The sequence below is a fragment of the Petaurus breviceps genome, unplaced genomic scaffold (assembly GCF_028583685.1).
Source record: "Petaurus breviceps papuanus isolate PSGF00001 unplaced genomic scaffold, PetGlider_PUasm1.0 220, whole genome shotgun sequence".
Lineage (NCBI taxonomy): Eukaryota > Metazoa > Chordata > Mammalia > Diprotodontia > Petauridae > Petaurus > Petaurus breviceps.
In genome coordinates this window covers 19689837-19710191 of record NW_027185876.1, presented here as the reverse complement: position 1 = coordinate 19710191, position 20355 = coordinate 19689837, and positions in this window count along the sequence as shown.

The window sequence follows — 20355 nt, the reverse complement described above, 5'->3', positions numbered from 1 at the left end:
ACAGCCAGTAAGTATTCAAGGCAGGATTCGAATCCATGTTTTCTTGACTCCAAGTCTAGTACTCTACCCATTGCTATACCTAGCTGCCCAGACCTGTGATTTCATTGGTATGGAGCACTCCTGGGTGGGGAAGCTCCCTCTTTTAATGCAGTTCTGTCCCTCTTCTAAAAAAAAAATCTTGCCTAGAGCAAGGAGTATGTGATTTATCTAGATTCGTACTGTAAGTGAATATGTGTCAGAGGTATTGAATAAAGCTCTCCCTGGTTTTGAGGCCAACTCTGCTACTCCAAGGTCCCTGTTCTGAGTTGATGCTGCTCATAATTTCCCACTTCCTCCTTATTTTACAAATCATTTGTTCTACAACGATGCTGCCCTTGACTTCTGTGCCTCCCTGTTTGGCAAGCAGATAACAGTGTTTGCTGGCTAAGGCAATTTTGGGACTCTGGATATCCTGGTTGGGGGATTGCTTTACATCACTTAAACATTTGGAAAAAGTGGTAAGCAAAGTCAGTATGTTTGCCTTTTTCCAATTCTCATTATTTGGCATTGATGGCTCAGGTTAAAACTGTCTCAATAGTATATAGGGTTTTCTGCTCTTTTTTCTTCCTTTTATTTTGAGGTTCACTTTGACATCTACTTTAGTTTGTCAACCATCTGAAAGGGGAAAAAACCTACATGTACTTTTTTTGAGGTGGCAAAGAATTGGAAATTGAGGGAATGCCTCAATTGGAGGATGGCTGAATAAGTTGTGGTATATGAATGTAATGGAATACTATTGTTCTATCAGAAATGACGAGCAGAACGATTTCAGAAAAACCTGGAAAGACTTACATGAACTGATGCTGAATGAAATGAGAAGAACCAGGAGAACATTGCACACAGTAACAACATTATGTGATAAATAACTTTGATAGACTTAGCTCTTCTCAGCAATACAGTGATCTAAGACAATTCTAAAAGACTCATGATGGAAAATGCTATCCACATCCAAAGAAAGATCTATGGAGTCTGAATACAGATCAAAGCATGCTATTTTCATTTTGTTTTTTTTCTTCATGTTTTTCCTTTTTGTTCTGTTTCTTCTTTCACAACATGACTAATGGGGAAATATATTTACCATGACTGTACATGTATGACCTATATTAGATTGCTTTCTGTCTTGGAGAGGGGAGAAAAATTTGGAACTCAGAAATTTTATGAAAAATGAAGGTTGAAAACTATCTTTACATGTAATTGGAAAAAATAAAATACTATTTCCAAAAAAAATTGTCAACAGTGTGACTACACACACACACACACACACACACACACACACACACACAGAATTATTGGCAACTCTAAAATAACTTCTCTATCAATAGTTGTTCCCTGTCTAAGGTAGTCCCATTTTTCATGTGATATAATTTGCCACTTCAGGTCTAGCACTTTTCAACTCTTTTCTTACAGAAAATATTCCTGATATATAGATATGCGTATATATGTACGTTTGTATATTTTGAGTTATTAAAACTTAAAACTACCCTAGTGCTTTTGGGATACTGTGCACATGTACACACATACACATGTATGATGCTTTTGAGGACATGTCCTTGGCTTGTTTCTTAAGCCTGAACCATCTTTTCCAACATAATTACTACCATCCCTCCCTGTGCTTACCTTCATAGGTAAGTATTGGAATGACAAATTATTTATTAATTTGGTTTTGAGATCCCTGTCATATTCTTTGTAGATGTTCTCTACTTCATCCCTAGGAACAGATATTGATACTTGTGACAGTTGTCTTTAAGGTGGTAATTTTGATTAGGCTTAAAGATGAAGTGATCAAATCAGTCATTAAGTCATGTTTCTTATTGTCTTTGGGCTCATCATGATGCCAGATCTAGCAACTTCTTGTATACTTTGCCAAAGAGAACCTGTGATCCATCCTTCATTTAGACAGAACTTACTTTTGTCTCTTGCTTTTGTTTGTTTCGAGGATGCATTAATTGTATATAACTTCATTGGCCACTGGACAAAAATCTTGCATTTAGCAGTTAAATTAATGATTACAGATGATCTAAAATTGGTTGAATTTTCTTCTCTGTCACCATCACTGTAGAAGTGGAAGGCATATGCACAGGACTGAAAGCTATTTTTTCTTTTTCTTTTTTTATGGGTTTCTATGGCCAAGGAATCCATCTCTGCCACTACCACGAGGTAGGGGTCTCACTTACCGGAGATTTATTTTGCTAGTTAATTTTAAAGCAGCAGGCCCAGGTTTTCACTGAAAGTATACCGGAAGCCTTTTCAGTTTTATAGAACTGTTTTATAGAAGTTTTATAGAAAATTCCAGTTTTATAGAGGTTATGTTCTATTGGCACAGACTGTGAGCATTTATATTCATCATAATGAGAAATCTGAGTAGATTGTTAACACCCTCCAGAGGAGAAGTAGGTAGAGTAAGGTATAGAAAAAGAAGAATATGGTATTTCCACAAAATCTAAGTTCAACAGTAGGATTAGTAGGACCAGAAGCTACTTTCTGTGTTTAGGCTATGATTGGTACAGAATATTAGTCAGGAAATGTTAACATGTCTATGGGTCACTTGTTTCACTGTTAAGAAAATAATGTGAAAGGTCACTGATGAGACAAAAAAAAGTTTAAATTATCTGGCTTAATTATAACTTTGGCACATAAGAGTTGCTTTTGTTAAGATCTGTGAAATGATGAATATGGCAAGTACCAAATACAATAGAAAAAAGGAAATCTATTTTTATTCCAATGGATAGAAAATGACTAGTTACTGATAAATTGATCATTTGCAAATCACTTGTCTGTATATTTAGATAGACCATTGACTTGTTAGGGTAAAGATCAAAATCAATATCAAATTAGAAGAAATAAAAAAATCTTTCGAATATAGCATGCAATTAAGGTAATTTTAACCTGAGCTGTCAAAACTAGTTATGTTCCCAAATGGGAAATAAATAAAATAACAGATATCAACACAAACTACTACCATTTTTAAAAGAAATTCAACCAATGTAAATCAATCACTACAACGAAGAGACCAAAAGAGACTAGAAACTCTGTCTGAAAACAACCACTTGATCTCCTAGCTAATTAGAAAGATATGAGCCAAGAGCAACACTGGTTTATCGTATAACCTAATTTATAAGATCTTACAGAGGAGGAGGATGGTAAATCTTGGGCAATAGTGCTTCATATAACAGTGAGAAGTATAGAAAGAATGGTCTCTGATGAGAGACCATATAAGATAAATTATTCCCAAAGGATTTAAGGTTGAAACAACAAGGAGGATAAAAAAAAGAAAAAAATCAATTTACCAATCTTTTCTCTCTCATTGACAATGGACTCTAACATTATAGTTCCTGATAAAGAGTGTGAGGAAATAAAGATTACACTAAAGAAAACCCAACTGGGAAGATAAGCAAGATTAGACCAAATATACACTGAGAAGATAAATGTTACAAGTGATATAATTCTAGAAAAAATCATTTTTTCCTCAATTACATGTAAAAGCAATTTTTAACATTTATTTTTTAAAATTTTGAGTTCAAAATTCTCTTTCCTTCTCCCCCTTCCCTCTCCCTGAGATGGAAAGCAATTTGATATAGGTTACTGTAGCACCAGTGCAATATTTACAGCGTCCACAATCACGATAAAGACCATGACTATAAGTATCGAATGACGTTTGATCGCAAAATATGCCAGACTCTCAAGATAGAGGATAGAACTGAAGCATTTATTTAGACACTAGAAAACTAAAGCCCCAAACCAGTAAGTCAATTCCATCATAGTACCAAAGATATTCAGAAGCCACAATAACCCTGAGAGCCATAGCATCCTTCAGCCTTCTCACAAACCAATACAAGATCAATATTTACTCACAAACCTCTCTATCTCCTTAATGATCGTCCTCTGTCCCCAACTGTCTCCAACTTTCTCCAATTGTCTGGCTGGCTCTGAACCAGCTTCCTGTGGGCTCTGCTTGTCCTCAGCAAACTCCTCCCACCACAGGCTCCATGTTACATGCAGCCCATCAGGAGGCAGAGATTATCTTCACAGCAGGAAAACTTCCTGTAAGCTCTAAGAGACAGAGTTTATCTTCATAGCAGGGGAGGTCTTCAAACTTCCCCTATGTCTATTAAGGGGCAGGGAAGATCTTCAAATTTCCATTCCCATTAGAATTATACATATGCAATCATACAGAACATATTTCCATATTAGTCATGTTCTGAAAGAAGACACAAGCGAAAAAAAATAAAAAATAAAATGAAAAATAGTATGCTTTGATCTGCATTCAGACTCCAACAGTTCTTTCTCTGGATGTGGATAGCATTTTGCATTATTGAGTCCTTTGGAATTGTCTTGTATCATTGTATTGCTGAGAGTCTCACAATTGATCATCCTACAATATTGCTGTTACTTAGTTACTTTTCAGGTTCTGCTTACTTCCCTTTGCATCAGTTTGTCTTTCCTGGTTTTTCTGAAATCATTCTGCTTGTCATTTCTTATAGCCCAATGGTATTCTATTCTAATCACATACCCCAGCTTGTTCAGCCATTCCCCAATTGATGGGCATTCCCTCAATTTCTAATTCTTCACCACTACAAAAAGAACTGTTATAATTTGTTTGCACATATAGGTCATCCCCCACTCTTTTTTTTTAAATCTCTGAGATATAGACCTAGTAGTGGTATTGCTGGGTCAAAGAATACATACAGTTTTATAGGCCTTTGAATGTAGATCCAAATTGCTCTCCAGAATGGTTGGATCAGTTGGAAGTGAAGTAGTTTTGACAACACTGAGGCATTGATTCTCAAGATTTTTGAGAGGAGAACATATGAAAGACTTGGGGAAAACTTGCAGATCTTATTATTACTGTGAAAAGGCAATTGAAGAAATTTGAATTACCATCCATTTGCCTCCTGTCACATCACTAGAAAATCCTTATGAGTGTAATCTACTCACGTAGTGAAGGTATGAATTCTTGATGATGACATAAGGGAAAAGACAGGCTTTTATAAAAGGTATTTTGTAACAGACCACATCTTTACATTGTTATTCTTATACTAACTCCAAGAGACTACAAAATCCCACTCTTTGTTGAATTAAAAAACAGCAACATTTAATTTGATAAAGTAAAATACTGTCTTATAAGGGGTGGCCAGGGGGCACAGTGAGTAAGAGCACTGGCCCCGGGGTCGGGAGACCTGGGATCAGTTCTGGCCTCAGATACTTGGCACCCACACAAAAAATAACTGGCCATGTAACCTTAAGCAAGTTACTTAACCCCAATTGCTTTTAAAAAAAATACTGTCTTATAGCATTCCAACAAAGTGTCTTTCATGCATATATCAAAATCATACAAAATTCCTTGAAAAATGTAGGGATCCTCTGATTATTAATACTGACTCAGGCATGAAATGGGGAAACATGCTTGCCAAAGGTATTTGCCACTTCCATGGAAGCAGAGCAGTGAGGAGTCCAGATAGAGTAAGAATTCTCTAAAGGTAGTGAGGGCCTCCAGATAATGCTGTTTTTGAATAATGTGTTGATTTCATCACACTCCAAAACATTTCAGATGCTCTGAAATGAGATCCATAATCATGCAATCTAGGGGAAAATAAGCTCTGGTTAGACAGACATAAAATAGAGCTAATCTATTTTGAACAGATACAAGATGGACAGTGAACTGGGCTTAGAATTGAAACTGGAGAAGAGAGGCTACCTCTCTTGGAAGGTTTGGAAATCTATGTAGTGCTTTTGATGACCCCAACTTTCTTCTTCAAACAAGTACCTACATTTAAAATATACTTTTATATTTTTATAATATAACCTCATTATACTTGTGGGGTGGTGGCAAAGGGCTATATATTTAAGTCTTTGAAGAAGTAAAATTTTGGATCAACCAGAGTGCAATGTTGGGCATAAATAGCCTGGTGGAATATGAATTACAAATGAATAAATGTGTAAGAGAAACCATATAAAGGACATCCATATCAGAGAGCTGTGTGATTAAAAATTGGCTAGGTAGGACAAGAGATATTCAGGGGTTAATCTTTATGCCCCATTTATATCTATCCATTTTCAAGAAATCTAAATGATGTTCCCCGAGCACATTGGCAGGACTACCCTGTAGAGAATTTATGAGAGGACATGATCAAGAGTTGTGTAGGATGAAATGGCATGGATAGGTCATGATCATGAAAAGGAAGGAAAATGCAATTCCATCAAAATCTTAAAGTAAATGTTTCTAAGGCAGTAATTAAGAAGCAAAGCCTTCATGACAACTTTTGAGAATAAAGAATATCTGCAAAGCAGAATTAATGCTTTTAAGTCAATAATATATAAAACTCAGAGTCCCAAATTAGCACAGCCTGTTGATTCTCCAGAAGGATTTGGGGAGTGGAATAACAATATGAAATAGTTTTTAGAGCATTAAATTAAACCATAAAAATGAAGAGATTACCCATAAAGAGGGTTAGGGTTGTTCTGGAGACCCCAAATACCAACACGCCAGGTCCTGCCAAATGAATTTGACTCAAGTCTTCTCTCAGCCAAAGAAAAGTCAAATTTATTAAAAGTTTGCTTGCATTAGACACAGAGTAAGTCTGTGCTAGGTCATTCTATGGCGTTCTCACTATTCTCTGGTCCTCTTTCTATGGTGCTCTCACTATTCTATGGAGTTCTCACTTCCAGATGGGGGTCTGTCCTCATCTTCCATTCTTCAGAAGCTGCACACATGTCCATGTTCTCCAAAATAACCAACCAGGACCAAAACCCTGAGGTCAGGCTGAGCACAAAACAGACTCTTAGCTAATGAGACCTGAGAGGTCAGGCCTCCCCCCCGAAACACACAACACACACACACACACACACACACACACACACACACACACACACACCACAAAAGAAAAACCATACTTCCAAGGTACTAGGGAAAGAGAGAGGCTTACATACTTTCCAGTCCTGGCTGGAGAAGACCTTGAGATTAGCAGTGTTCCCGGTCTTACACTTTGCAAAGTGTAAGAGAGTGAACTAGATTTCCAGTCTGACAGATTTTTAGAAGATAACATCAAAGCGTTGGCTTGTGAATTGTTAGAAAGTGAAATAGTGATCACTAAAAGCTAGCATGGTTTCATCAAGAACAGGCTATGCCAGACAAACCTCATTTCCAATTAGCTGGCAAGTCAACGGACTCTGTAGGCATAATATGCCTAGACTTCAGCAAAGCACTTGACAGTCTCTCATGCTATTCTTGTAAACAAGATGGAGAGATGTAAGCTAGATAATAGTATTGTTATGTGGCTTTGGAATTGGTTAAATGAACAGATCCAAAGAGTAGCCATTGATGGATTGATCTCAACTTAGAGGGATTTCTCTAGTGAATTGCTCTAGGTAACTGTCCTTGACATTGCTATTAAACATTTCTCTCAGTGCTCTAGATGAGAGCATAAATGTCATTCTTGTCAAATTTATAGATTGTTATGAAACTTTGAGGGGTAGCTAGGATGTTGAATGACAGAATTCAGATTTTTAAAATCTTGACAGGATAGAATGATGAGACAGATAAAATATGATTAAGTTGATATGAATACATGTATAATCCTACATTTAGGCTCAAAAAGTCAACTTCACAAGTGCAGGAATGGGGAGATACAGTTCATGAGAGTAATAGCTTGAATTTTATTGAGCTTTTAGCTTAACATGAGGTAATGGTGAAGAGCCTGGTTAACCCTTTCTTGGCTATGTTATTGAAGGTATTTTTGAAGAGTTATGGAAGTTACAGTATTAGGTCATTCTGGGGATATGAAATAAGGTTGAATTTGCACTTGGTCCCCAAAGACATTATTAAAAGCACTTACATTTTTCTATACATTTGATATGCTTATATCTTACTAATTCTTTTTGGATTTTCAATGTCTACAAAATTTCCAAAGACTGCACATATTAATATTTTGCATACTCAAGTACTCCCTCTTTCAGAAATCTTTCCCTTATCATCCCATTGGCAATGACCTTCTCCTTCTGACACTTAACAATTGGTTCCCTAACTCTAATACACTTACAATTGGGGTATGTCCACATTTAGTGGGACATGAATAATGACCAAGCAAAGGAGATTGAATACAGGAAGTAGTAGAACAAAGAGAGAACAATGAAAACCTACAGAAAAGAGAGTATCCAGGAGGAGAAAGCGATATAATTGTAACATATTATATCAACTTGGGTTAGTATCTTACAGCAGATGTATAAGCTTCTTGTCTTTTTCAAACCTTGTATCTTTCCCAGTGCCTAGAAAAGTGCTCTCCATATAGTAGGTTCTTAATAAGTATTTTTATATTGTATCAATATTCCTGGATTTTTGTTATTTTTGCCTCACCGATTTTCTTTTTCTATAAAGTGCCCACCTTTCTGGCCACTTCTAATCATTTAATTAAATCATTCCATTTCCTTTCAAGTATCAAGTAGCTTTTTTCTGACCATGGCTCCAGAATAAAGGCAAGCTGACAGCAGAGCAAGAGAAGAAAATTTCTTGCTTCCCTGTGCTCAATATTTGTTCCTGTGCCTTTATCTTTCAATTAATTTCTATGGAAATTCAAAATCATTTTTCGATTGAAAAACTGACTTCAGACAAAAAAAAAAGCCCCTGTTGTAAAATTGGTATCGACTGGGTATGCTACAGCCATTGGGCACTAAATAGGGAACAACAAGCATTTTCTAACTATAAGTCAGAGTGAGATTTCTGATATACACTCAGCCCTAAGTAAACAGGAAGTGGAAGCAAAAAAAAAAAAGATTTCAACCTGCTTGCTCTGGTTTTATGGGACCATTTTGTGTTCCAAAGACCTTTGTGCCAAGGTCAAGGAATCTCCTTTTAGAGAGGAAACACTTATTTCAGTCAAAGGCCCTGACAACAAATAGTTTCTCTTTGTGAGAGGAAAAGTCAACAAAGGTTTTTCTGTAGTCCAAAGACTGAATGTGTTAGGCTTTTGCTTTTCTTAAAAGATCTGAAGCTTAAACTTTACTCTAAAAGAGAGGGCAGAGCCCACTGTTCCCTTTGCAAAAAAGAGATAAGATCTTAACTGAGAACTCCAGGTGAATTCAGAAGTTGAAAGCGGAGAGAAACTTTGCAATCTTATGCCCAGTGGAACAATACCCTAGTAATGATCATGATATCAGTGGAATTCAAAAACTGGCCTCATGAGATCAGCAAGGAACAATGCCTGGCAGAAACTGCATTTCTTCTAGGAACTCTATGCCCATCAACTTGACAGAGGTCACATTTGAATATATGACCAGTAGACCTTAATGTATGACCTGGGATGCCACATGAGAATTGTAGGGAGCAAACCCAGAAGAAACTGTGTGATGGTAGATCACAGAAGACATCTCTGGCCCTGCACCAGAGTTGTGAGTTGCATTACAGGGTCACAGAATTTAAGAGTTGGAAGGAACTTCAACAATCATTTAGTCTACCCAGAATCTAAAGGAATTCCCACAACATCATGCCTAACAATTAATTGGTCAGCCTCTGTTTGAAGACCAACCAAGAAAAGGAACCTCTTAAGGCAGTCCATTCACTTTTGGACAGCTGTGATTTTTAGAAAGTTTTTCCTGACCTCAACCCTAAATTAGTCTCTTTGCAACTTTTGTCCATTGCTCCTGTTTATGTCCCCTAAGACCAAACTGAAGAAGCCAGGTTAGATTCTTCCTCCACATGACACTTCTTCAAATATTTGAAATGTTATCATATTTCTCCTGGCTCTTCTTTTCTCTAGGATTTCTCTGTTCATTTAACTCATCCTCATATAACATGGATTCAAAACCCTTTGCCATCATGATTGCCTGTCTCTGGACATTCTTCAGCTTGTAATGTCCTTCTTAAATCACAGTATATGGAACTGAACAGAACACTCCAGATAAACTCTGATGAGAGCACAATACAGTGGGACCATCACCACCCTATTTTGGAAGTCATACTTTATTAATGTAGACCAAGATCCAAGATCTTATGAACTTTTTTTTGACTACCACATCACACTGCTACCTCATGTTGAGTTCTCAGTTCACTAAACCCCCCAAATCTTTTTTTTTAAAGAATAATCACTGTCTAATCTATGACTCCTATGTCTAATACTTGAAATTGATTTTGTTGTCCCAAGTGCAAGAATTCACATGTTTATTCTTTTGGGATTTCATCTTATTAGACTGAACCCACCATTATAGCTTATCAAGATCTCTTTGGATCCTGACTGTCATCCAGTATATTAGCTACTGTGACATTTAAAAAGTCCAAGAGACATAGTTTCCAGGTAATTAGTCATTTTATTAATAATGTTAGCATCTTATTAATGAAAGAGGTCAGTGGTTGTGGGGTCCCTATTGGGGAAAAGCCATAATACACAGTAAGAAGTGAAAAACCATTAACTTGTGAAAGGTGGAAATCATAGCTTAGGTACTGAGTCATAATTTAGATATTGTGTCTGGCACGTGACTGGTACATGACTGATATCCAACCTTGAGTGCCCAGGCATTTACCCACAGTGCTGGGTAAAAACTTGGATGTCTGGGAAGTTGGTTTAATACTAAATATAAACTAAAATATTAGCCAAAACATTAAGCAGAAACCCCCCAAATATCCACCAATCTACAGTGAATCACCCTATGTCTCCTCCTCCCTTTGTCTGATTTCTGGGGATTTTGGGTGGTCTTCACAGGGATCTGTTGAATTGTCTGGCAGATCCCCAGATTGCCCCTGTTTGTAAGTATTTATAATGATTGATTAAACTCCAACAATCAACTTGGAACTTCTTCCTTTGTTATCAAACACCCTGCAGTTATGGGGGAGGTAGGGGTTCCTCAGGCAGGGGAATTTCAGACCTTACAGTAGTAGTCTTGAATGCCAAAGACCCCCATGGTGGTAGGTTCACAATTTATATGTCGTTGGGAAAGTGGATGGTCCTGAGGGTGAGAATCAATTCTAATTGGTTAACAATTAATGAGAAAATGAATATTATAATGAGATATGGGCTTATTCTAATAGCGTCTTGGGGTACTTGATTTGGATCATTCAAGTCTTAGTCAAAGAGACTTATTAATTTCCATATCATCTGTCTGACAAAAGGGAGAATCCACATTTTCCCCACATCTGAGTAAACACAATGAGCAGGAATCCACCTGATAAGAGCTCTGGGAACCCCCTTGAACTCTGATTGAATCTTCCCATTTGCTGAGGCATTTGCCTGAGGCCATAAGACTTTCATTGTGGCTCTGTTCAAACCTCTGTTACTAGCCTAGCCCCCCTCTGTCCTGCTACTTCCCACCCTAAATCCACCCAAAATACTACAATCCCTCATCACTGGAGTCTAACCTCATTTGACTCCTAAAGACCTTCCCCAAACTCCTCCTCTAGACCACCTCTAGATTCCTCCTACAACCTTTCTGTATATAAGACCCCATCTTACCTCCATGAGAGAGGGAAGGCTGGAGAATTTTCTAGCACAGACTTATTCTGTGTCAGACAATTCTGGCCCATTTGTCCAGTACAAGCATCACAGATACTGAAGATCCTTAAGAGTCTACCCATTATGGTGAACCTTTAATAAACTTTGTTTTTCTTTGACTGAGAGAAGACTTGAATCGAATTCATTTGGCAGGACCCAGCATGTTGATATTTTGGGGTCTTGAGCACTCCTAACCCCTATACCTCTACATTTTATGGAACCCTAAATCTCATCATTTTTATGGTTCTCTGATCCCAGGAAACACTGCTAATCTCAAGTTCTTCTCCAGCCAGGACTGGAAAGTATGTAAGTCTCTTCTATTTCCCTATTCCTTTCTTGCTCTCCAATACCTTGGAGGTGTTTTTTTTTGGGGGGGGCCTGACCTCTCAGGTCCCATTTGGGTCAGACATCGAGGAGGCTGTCTCATACTCAGCCTGACACTCTCAGGTTCTCTGTCCAGTTTGGTTATGTTGGAAGCCATGGACCTGGGCACAGCTTCTGAAGAATGGAGGACAAGGACAGATGCCCCATCAGGAAATGTAAGACAGATTCTTTCAATTCTCTTGGCATTAGAGAATTGGGAAAATTTCAGGTACCTTTTTGCTTTTTTTGTTTGTTTGTTTTTCGAGGCTTACCCCCAAATCTTTAGGGAGGAAGGGACTTCCAGCTCCTACACTTATGAAGTCAATCCTTTTTAGTTCCCAGAAGTTCGCCTTTGGGTTGTCTTTCACAACATTGGGAAAAATTTAGTTTCTCTAGAGAACTTAAAAAGGAAAAGTTTTTTTTTTCCCAACACTGTTTAGCCTTAGTATCACCTAGAGGACCACCAATCATGGCCTGTTTTTGGGACTTTAAAAGATAATACTCTCTTGCAGTTATATTGTCACAGAGAAGGAAGATGGCTAGAAGTTGCCTACTTGATGGCCTTTGTTGAACTTTCTTGGAACATGGTTCTCAGGAAAGATTTGTGAGATGCTTGAAGCTTAGAGGCCCTCCACAAAGGGGCAATAGGAGCCAATTAAATGAGCCCCTTCCTATGGCCCTCAGGGCTTCAGCCCCAGCTCCTCCCCCCTTGGCAACTCCTGCTCAGGTCCCAGTCACAGGTTTTGCCAAGGCAGCTCCCCCAGCCCTTCCTGCTGCTTCCCAACCCTTTCCCCCTTGGTTTCCCTTCCCTTTTCCTCTAGCCCAACACCCCTCATTTCCTGCCTCCTATGCCATCCATATCTCCTACCCTGCATCTCCCACCATGGCACCCTCCCCCCCAACAGCCCCTGCTCAGGTCCCAGCCACTGGTCTTGTTGAGGTGCCTCCTTCTGTGGCCCCTCCATCTGAGGCGACACTCACTCAGGCTTCAGGCCCTACCCCCATGGCAGTCTTAGGAGTGTCTCCTCTTCTGACCCCTTCTGCTCCTCAGGTGCTCGCTGATCTTCCCCCTTGCTAGCCGGATCCCCAGTCTTGCCATCTGATCCAGTTCAGCCAGCACCCCCTAGCTACTCCCTCACAGGAAGTGGGACTTCCTATCTCCCTTCCCAAACCCCTGTCCCCATAGCACCTTCAGGGCTTTTTCCCCTAAGGGAAGTGGTTCTCTTGTCTGGTGGGACAACTAGAGTGCATGTCCCATTCTCCATTTCGGATCTCATTCAAGTTAAAGAAAAATTGGGGAAGTTCTCTGAAGACTCAATAAAGTTTACTGAGAGCTTCAGAGACATATCCCTACAATGTGAGCTTTCTTGGGATGATTTGCATATCCTCTTCTCCACCTGTTGTTCCACTGAGGAGAAGAGAATCTGGGAACAAGCTCCCAAATTTGGGGATCGTTTGGCTAGCAATGACCCCAGAAAATAATCCCCAGGAACAGCTGCTGTTCCCACTAGTGACCCAGGATGGGATTAGCAGATCTGGGAGGACAGAGAAAAGAGAGACCATGTGGTATTTTGCCTATTAGAAGGCCTAAGAACTGCATTTCAAAAGCAAGTAAATTATCAGATTAGGGAAATTACTAAAAGAAAGAGGTAAAGAAAACCTTGCCCTTCTCCAAGATCATAGAAGCTATTAAGAGGTATACAAATTTAGATCCTGACTCTATAGAAGGGGCAGCAATCCTTAACATGTATTTCATTAATTATTCTGGCCCAGATATTAGGAGAAAACTGCAGAAATTGGCAATGGAACCTCAAACACCTCAGGCCCAATTACTGGAGACGGCCTTTGGAGTCTTTAACAACAGAGACCTAGTTGCAGCAGAGGAGAAAGAATGAAGAGAATGAACCAGATACAGAGAACATGCTCTCGGCTGCTGCCATGGCCAGGAAAAAAACCCTCCAGGGCACCCCCTTGGAGGAAGCCCAGTCACTTGGGCAGTGGGGAAGTCTGATTGAATTATTTCATTGCCCTTTGTTACTCTTTTTCCTTACATGTGGGTTGCCCCTCCATGGGGGTGGGGACAATACATGTGCCCTATATGTGTGCATTTCCATGTGTATTCTTGATGTAGGTAAAATTATTTTACCTATCATTTGTCTATGTGTAGGAATGTGTTCCCTAGATTTTTTAAGGGTAATATTTAAATGCTACTTTTCTTACTATGTTATTTCATGAAAACCTTTGTTGGAATTATCTAGATCCTCTTAGTTGCTTAGACAAAGTAAATACACTGGTATGGGCTAGTGAGATATGGTTTTGCATGAACTCAGCTCTGTGAAAAGAATGAGAATGCAGAGATCAATTCTCATTAATGGTTAATATTTATGAAGTATTTAATGTTTGATTTGCACTATTGTAGACACAGTAGAAATTTGTACAGGTAGTACTGAGTATTCATTGATTGCCATGTCCCCTTATTTGAAAGCCCCATTCCTGAACTGAGGCTACCGTGATTGTGAAACTCCATTGTATATTTAGCTTATAAGTGCATGACTGCAATGACGTTGGAAATTCACAGGAGTAAAGAAGGGATCAACAGTGTGCTATGAACTAACTTCCATTTAAAGGTTCATGAAGAAAGGGAAAGGTGGATGAAAAATTCTAAAATCAGAAGTAGCCCTTGGGTTATGGGGCTCCAGTGGACAGAATCTCCCTCCAGGCTGTACCAAGGACTTTCTCTTTCATGCCTACTCTTCATTTCTTCCTACTCTAAGCTGCTTTCGGTCTACCAGCACTAAAATAGCTCCTTGAGGGCAGAATTGTCTTTCTTTTTGCTTCCATTTATATTCTCACGGCTTAGCTCAGTGTCAAACAAGTAGTAAGCATTTAATAAGTGCTTGTTAGTTGATTGAGAATCAAGGAAAGCCGGGTAGAAATTGAAAAGAGGAAAATTTAAATTTGATGGAAGGAAAAATACCTAACCTTCAGTTGTCACAAAATGGATAGGGCTGTCTTTGGAGGTAATCATTCAATCAATCAACATTTATTAAACACTTACTAAGTACCAGCCATTAGGGCGGTACTCAAAAAAAAGGCATAAGACAGTCTCTGCCCTCAAGGAGTTTACAATTTAATGGGAGGTAGTGTATTCCCTTTCACTAAAAGTATTCAAGCCAAGTCTGGATGAACTGGTGTTAAGAGATACTATGGAGGCTAGATGCCTTGTCCTTAGGAAGTCCCTTCCAACTCTGACATTTTGTAATTCTAAAGTAATATTTAAAAAATCTGATCTTCTGATTTTATTAGTGTAGGGAACTCCTAGCATTGGTATAGAGTCTTTCTGACACCAATGTTCATCCTCAATCTAATATGCATGCTATCATTTCAAGTTCCCTTTAGACTAATAAGATTGATATACTATCAAATTTATCTAGTTTCAGAAAAGTAAGCACACTTCCCACTTATTTTATGTGTATTGTGTCGGGGAGGTTAGTGAAGGGTAGGGGAGATTAGAATTATGTCCAAAGAAATCTTTTGAGTCTCCAAATTCAAGTCTTTTTTGCAGTTTGATAAAATATTCCTTTTATACCTAATCACTGCCTGTCTTGCACCATTGTTAGAATACCTGTCCCTGTGCTCCTCTCTGTGACTAAGAGGTTAATTTCCCTGTCTATAAATTTATATAATCCTAATCTTATGAGATCCTCCAGGACAGTTTGACAATTTCAACTGAGGAGCAAAGCTGATATAAAATATTAGGTCTGAAGTATCAATATGTAATAAAAAGGAGTGGAGGGGTGGACAAAATCTTTCAACAGGGAGAGGCAGGGGGATGGCTTCTTAGAGTTCAGTTTTACCAATTTCAGATGTTTTCAATCTAGAGATTAAGGTGAATTAAGTAATTCACTCTTGAAGACATTCAAAAAGTATATTGGTAGCAATTAATAAATGGAGCCCCAAATTAAATTGAATTTAAACCCACTTAAAGTAATTCACTTCAATTAAATCTCCATGGCCTTCAGATCAAAGGCCCATACATGTTGCTTAGTTCTCTGTTATTTGTTCCAGTCTACAACTTATTTGAATTTGGAGCAAGAATAAACGTTAATCAACAAACATCTCACCAACCAGCAAACATTTATTAAGTGCCTATTATGTGCCAGACACTGTGCTAAGCACTGGGGATACAAAAAAATAGTCCCTGCCCTCAAAGAGCTTACAATCTAATGGGGGAGAAAATGTGTAGAGACATCTTATGCTCCTACTTGCATAGTGAATTCAGAAATTATGTATCCTGAAACTCAGGAGGTCACTAGTTAGTTGCTTCTTCTTTCAAGTATATCTTGAAGAGTGGCTGGGTCTGATGGACCCCCAAAAAGCAAAGACTCTTAGTCCTTGAACTTTCCCACAAATTTCAGGAACCCAGATTCACCTGAGGCATCATATTCCAGTCAATAATCCTTTCAATTGCCCTTTCATTATGGCCCTGACCCAGCCTGGTCCTTCATTCTCTGTTACCTCTGCAGGCTACTTGCCACTCCTAGATCCCATCCAGATCTTTCCACAGTCTTTCTGTATAAAATATCAATCTTATCCTCATCAAATGCTCAGACTCTTAAAATCACGACACTTGTATTGGGTCACAAATAGCACAGACTCACTAGGAATCTCGCCCACCCCAACCAGTATCTTAATAAACTTGCTACTTGGACTGAAAGAAGGTTTGAATGGTCACATTCTTTCAAGGCAGACCCTTGCCCTGTACCCTTGGATTTCATGGTTCCTAGCACCTCTAGATTGCAACAGGTCTACCTGATGTAAGTCTCTCATAGCAGATATGCATTATTATGCTGAACATTCAGATAATTAGGAGTCACATCTCCATACACATTGCACATAGCTGTCCTTTCTCTACCCTGCCTGGACAGGAGTGGGTGTTACATTCATTCATATTTTTTTGACTATGTGTCTAATTGTGGAATGGAATTTTACTCTTTTAAATTAGTTCCATTTCCTTATAGTGTAAGGGTGTTGGGTTTTTATGAACTATATTTATCTTTCTTCCAATCTTTTTGAAAAATTTAGATGCAGGGGTGGCTAGGTGGCACAGTGAATAGAGCACTGGCCCTGGAGTCAGGAGGACCTGAGTTCAAATACTGTCTCAGACACTTAACACTTAATAGCTGTGTGACCTTGGGCAAGTCACTTAATTCCAATTGCGGTACCTTTCCCCCTCCAAAAAAAAATATTTAGATGCATTGCTTTAGTTTTAGACCTCATTTGTGAATAGCTCGATGGAAGAAGCTGTTTGCAATACTCCAGTGGATCAACATTTCCTATGAGAAGTTACCATATAATTCTCTTTTATGTATTTCTGTCATTGCACCTATCAAGATCAGCTGCCATGGGTTATAAAAAATTGCAGATTTTGATTATAGGAGATGAGAAAAAGGTGGATGTTTGCAGAGAATGTTTTCATTCTGAGAATTTTCTTCCTTCCATAGTTTAAGTTCAAAATTATTGTGCTTTGGAAGCATTGTTCTGACTGGGATTTCTTTATTTCTTTTTCATTTGAGAGGTTTATTTTCTGCCTTCTGGATTTGTTTTGATATGTGATGATTTTGCCATTTATTTTTAAATATGATTGCAGAGGCCCATCAAATGTTGAGTACATGTTAAAATCCATTCACATATATTGCTGGAATAAAATGTTCTTAATATCTGGAATTATGTGTCTTGTATTCTAGCCAGAAAATGATGCCAACATTTCTTGCATTGCTTTTCATATTGTTCTACATTCTCATGCCAAATAAAATGACGTGTTTGGGGAAGTTGACCTTGAATCAATTCATTTTGATCAGTATTACTATAAATTGATGGGACTGGGGCAGCTAGGTGGCACAGTGAATAGAGCACCAGCCCTGGAATCAGGAGGACTTGAGTTCAAATCCAACCTCAGACACTTAACACAAAAACTAGCCTGTGACCTTGGGCAAGTCACTTAACTCCAATTGCCCTCCAAGAAGCAAAAAAATAAAATGAAATAAAATAAATTGATTGGGCAACTAGCCACCGGTGGAAGCATTGTATGAAACATCAGATTAGACATGATTTCTAATTAAAGGGTTCATGGTCATTTATCGAAACCAAATTGAATGGAGTCATGGGAAAGGGCTAATAAAATAATAACAGCTAGGAAGTTAATCAATCTATGTTTAAGTATCTTCTATGGGCCTGGTGGGAGGGATACAGACAAGAATGAACAAATCCCTAGCCTGAGGAATTTACATTATACTAGATGTTCACATTTTTTGTGGTTTGTTGGTCTCTTATTCTTATTCAAAGCATCCCATCCCCATTTTATTAATGATGTCTTTGTAAAATTAAGACCTGCGTACTAATCCTGACTCTACAATATAAGTCACTTAATATCTCTGGGCCTCATTTTCCTCATTTGCGAATATTTGGGTTTTGCTAGCTGACCTCTGGCAGCTGGATAGCAGAGTGGATGGAGTCCTGGCATGGAGTCAGGAACAGTCATCTTCCTCAGTTCAAATCTGGCCTCAGACAGTTACTAGGTATGTGACCCTGGGCAAGTCACTTAACCCTGTTTGCCTTCGTTTTCTCATCTGTAAGATGAGCTGGAGAAGGAAATGCAAACCATTCCAGTACCTTATCTACTACAGCATACATTTGTATTATTTTTTTGCACCTTCCAATATTAGGAAGATCTTTCTAGCAAAATCTGTTGCTTCCCTATACCTCCCACCCTTTTGTGATAGTTCTATCCTCTGGGGTGACACATTTATTTACTTAGAAACCATTTATTTAACTCTTACTATGCTCTGAGCACCATGCTCCTATGAAATGGTTCTAAGTCACCTCATTGTCTTGCTCTCCTTCCTCTGGATGTACCCTGGTTTGTTCAGGACTGAATATAATACTCCAAGTGTGGTGTTGCCATCTCAGAGCACAATGGGGCTATTACCTCCCTTTTTCTGGCCTCTAGACTTCTATCAATGCAGGCTAAGTTCACATCAGCTTGTCTGCCTGCCATGTTATAGTGCTGACTCACATTTAGCTTGAAATCAACTCAAACCCCTGCCTTTTTCTTATGAATTATTCTTAAGAGTTCTCCTCCAATGTTTAAAACTCAATTTTAAAAAATGTAAGTGCAAGACTTTCTTTTCTATGTTCTATTTTCATTATGTTTTTGCCTTGGATTTGGTGTCCTGGGTGGGGCCTGACTCAAGTCAATTCTCTGGTTATTGAAGTTTGATATTGGAATGAAATGAGAAACTCACATATCATGCAACAGTTCATGAAAAGAGATTTTTCTTTTTCCTCCTGGTTCCTTTATTCCCCCATTCCCTTTGATTCTAGGGCCTTCCCTCTGTTGATTGCCTCCAGTTTTCTCGTACAGAATAGTTGGCTGGTACATCGCTGTTTGCAGTTGTCTCCCCAGTAGACTTGTGAGATTCTTGAGAACAGGGACTATTTTTGCCTTTCTTTGTATCTTCTGCCCTTAGCATAGTCCCTGGTACATAGTAGGAGCTTAATAACTGTTTATTGACTGACTAAATTACTTGTGGGTGGGATAGAATTCTGGTTTTGGAGTCAGGATGGTTCTTGTTCAAATCTGTCTCAGATACTTACTAACTGTGTGACCCTGGGCAAATCATTTAACCTGTTTATCTCAGTTTCCTCAATTGTAAAAAAGGGGATAATAATAGCACTTACCTCCCAGGGTGGTTGTGAGGATCAAATGAGAAAACATTTGTAAAACATTTAGCACAGTGCCTAGAACATAGTAGGTCCTTAATAAATGTTTCCTTCCCCTTCCCCTTCCCCTTCCCCTCTTCTCTCTTCCCCTAGCAGGAGAAGAACATTCGATAAGGTTATGGGGAAAATTTGGATATCTTGTGACTTTTTAATTAAAAACATGAGTCACTGAGAGCCAGGAATCTCTCATTTAAGCCATGGGATCCTGAGAAATAGAGATGGATAGGAATGTGAAGGATAGACAGCATAGGTTCTCTGTATGGGAGGAACCTGAGGAAACACACAGGAGAAGGTCCTTTAAAGAAACCCAAACTGGGGCAGCCAGGTGGTGCAGCGAGTAAGAGCACTGGCCCTAGTGTTGGGATGACCTGGAGATCAAATCTGGGCTCAGATAATCAGCACCAGACCCAGAAATAACTGGCCGTGTAACCTTGAGCAAGTTATTTAACCCCGATTGCTTTAAAAAAAACAAAACCCAAACTCTCTTTCAGGGCTAAATCATTAGAATCAACCAGCTACTAAAAGATTTCAGCTGAATGAATCTTGAACAATTAGAGAGGATTAATTTCACTGGCCAAGAGTTCCTGTAACAGCTGTTGCCCTTCAGCACCACCTAGAGTTGGGTAGAGGGAGGTGATAAATTGAGAAGGAAAAGCAGAGCTTTTTTACAGATGTCTCATTTGACCCTCACACCGTG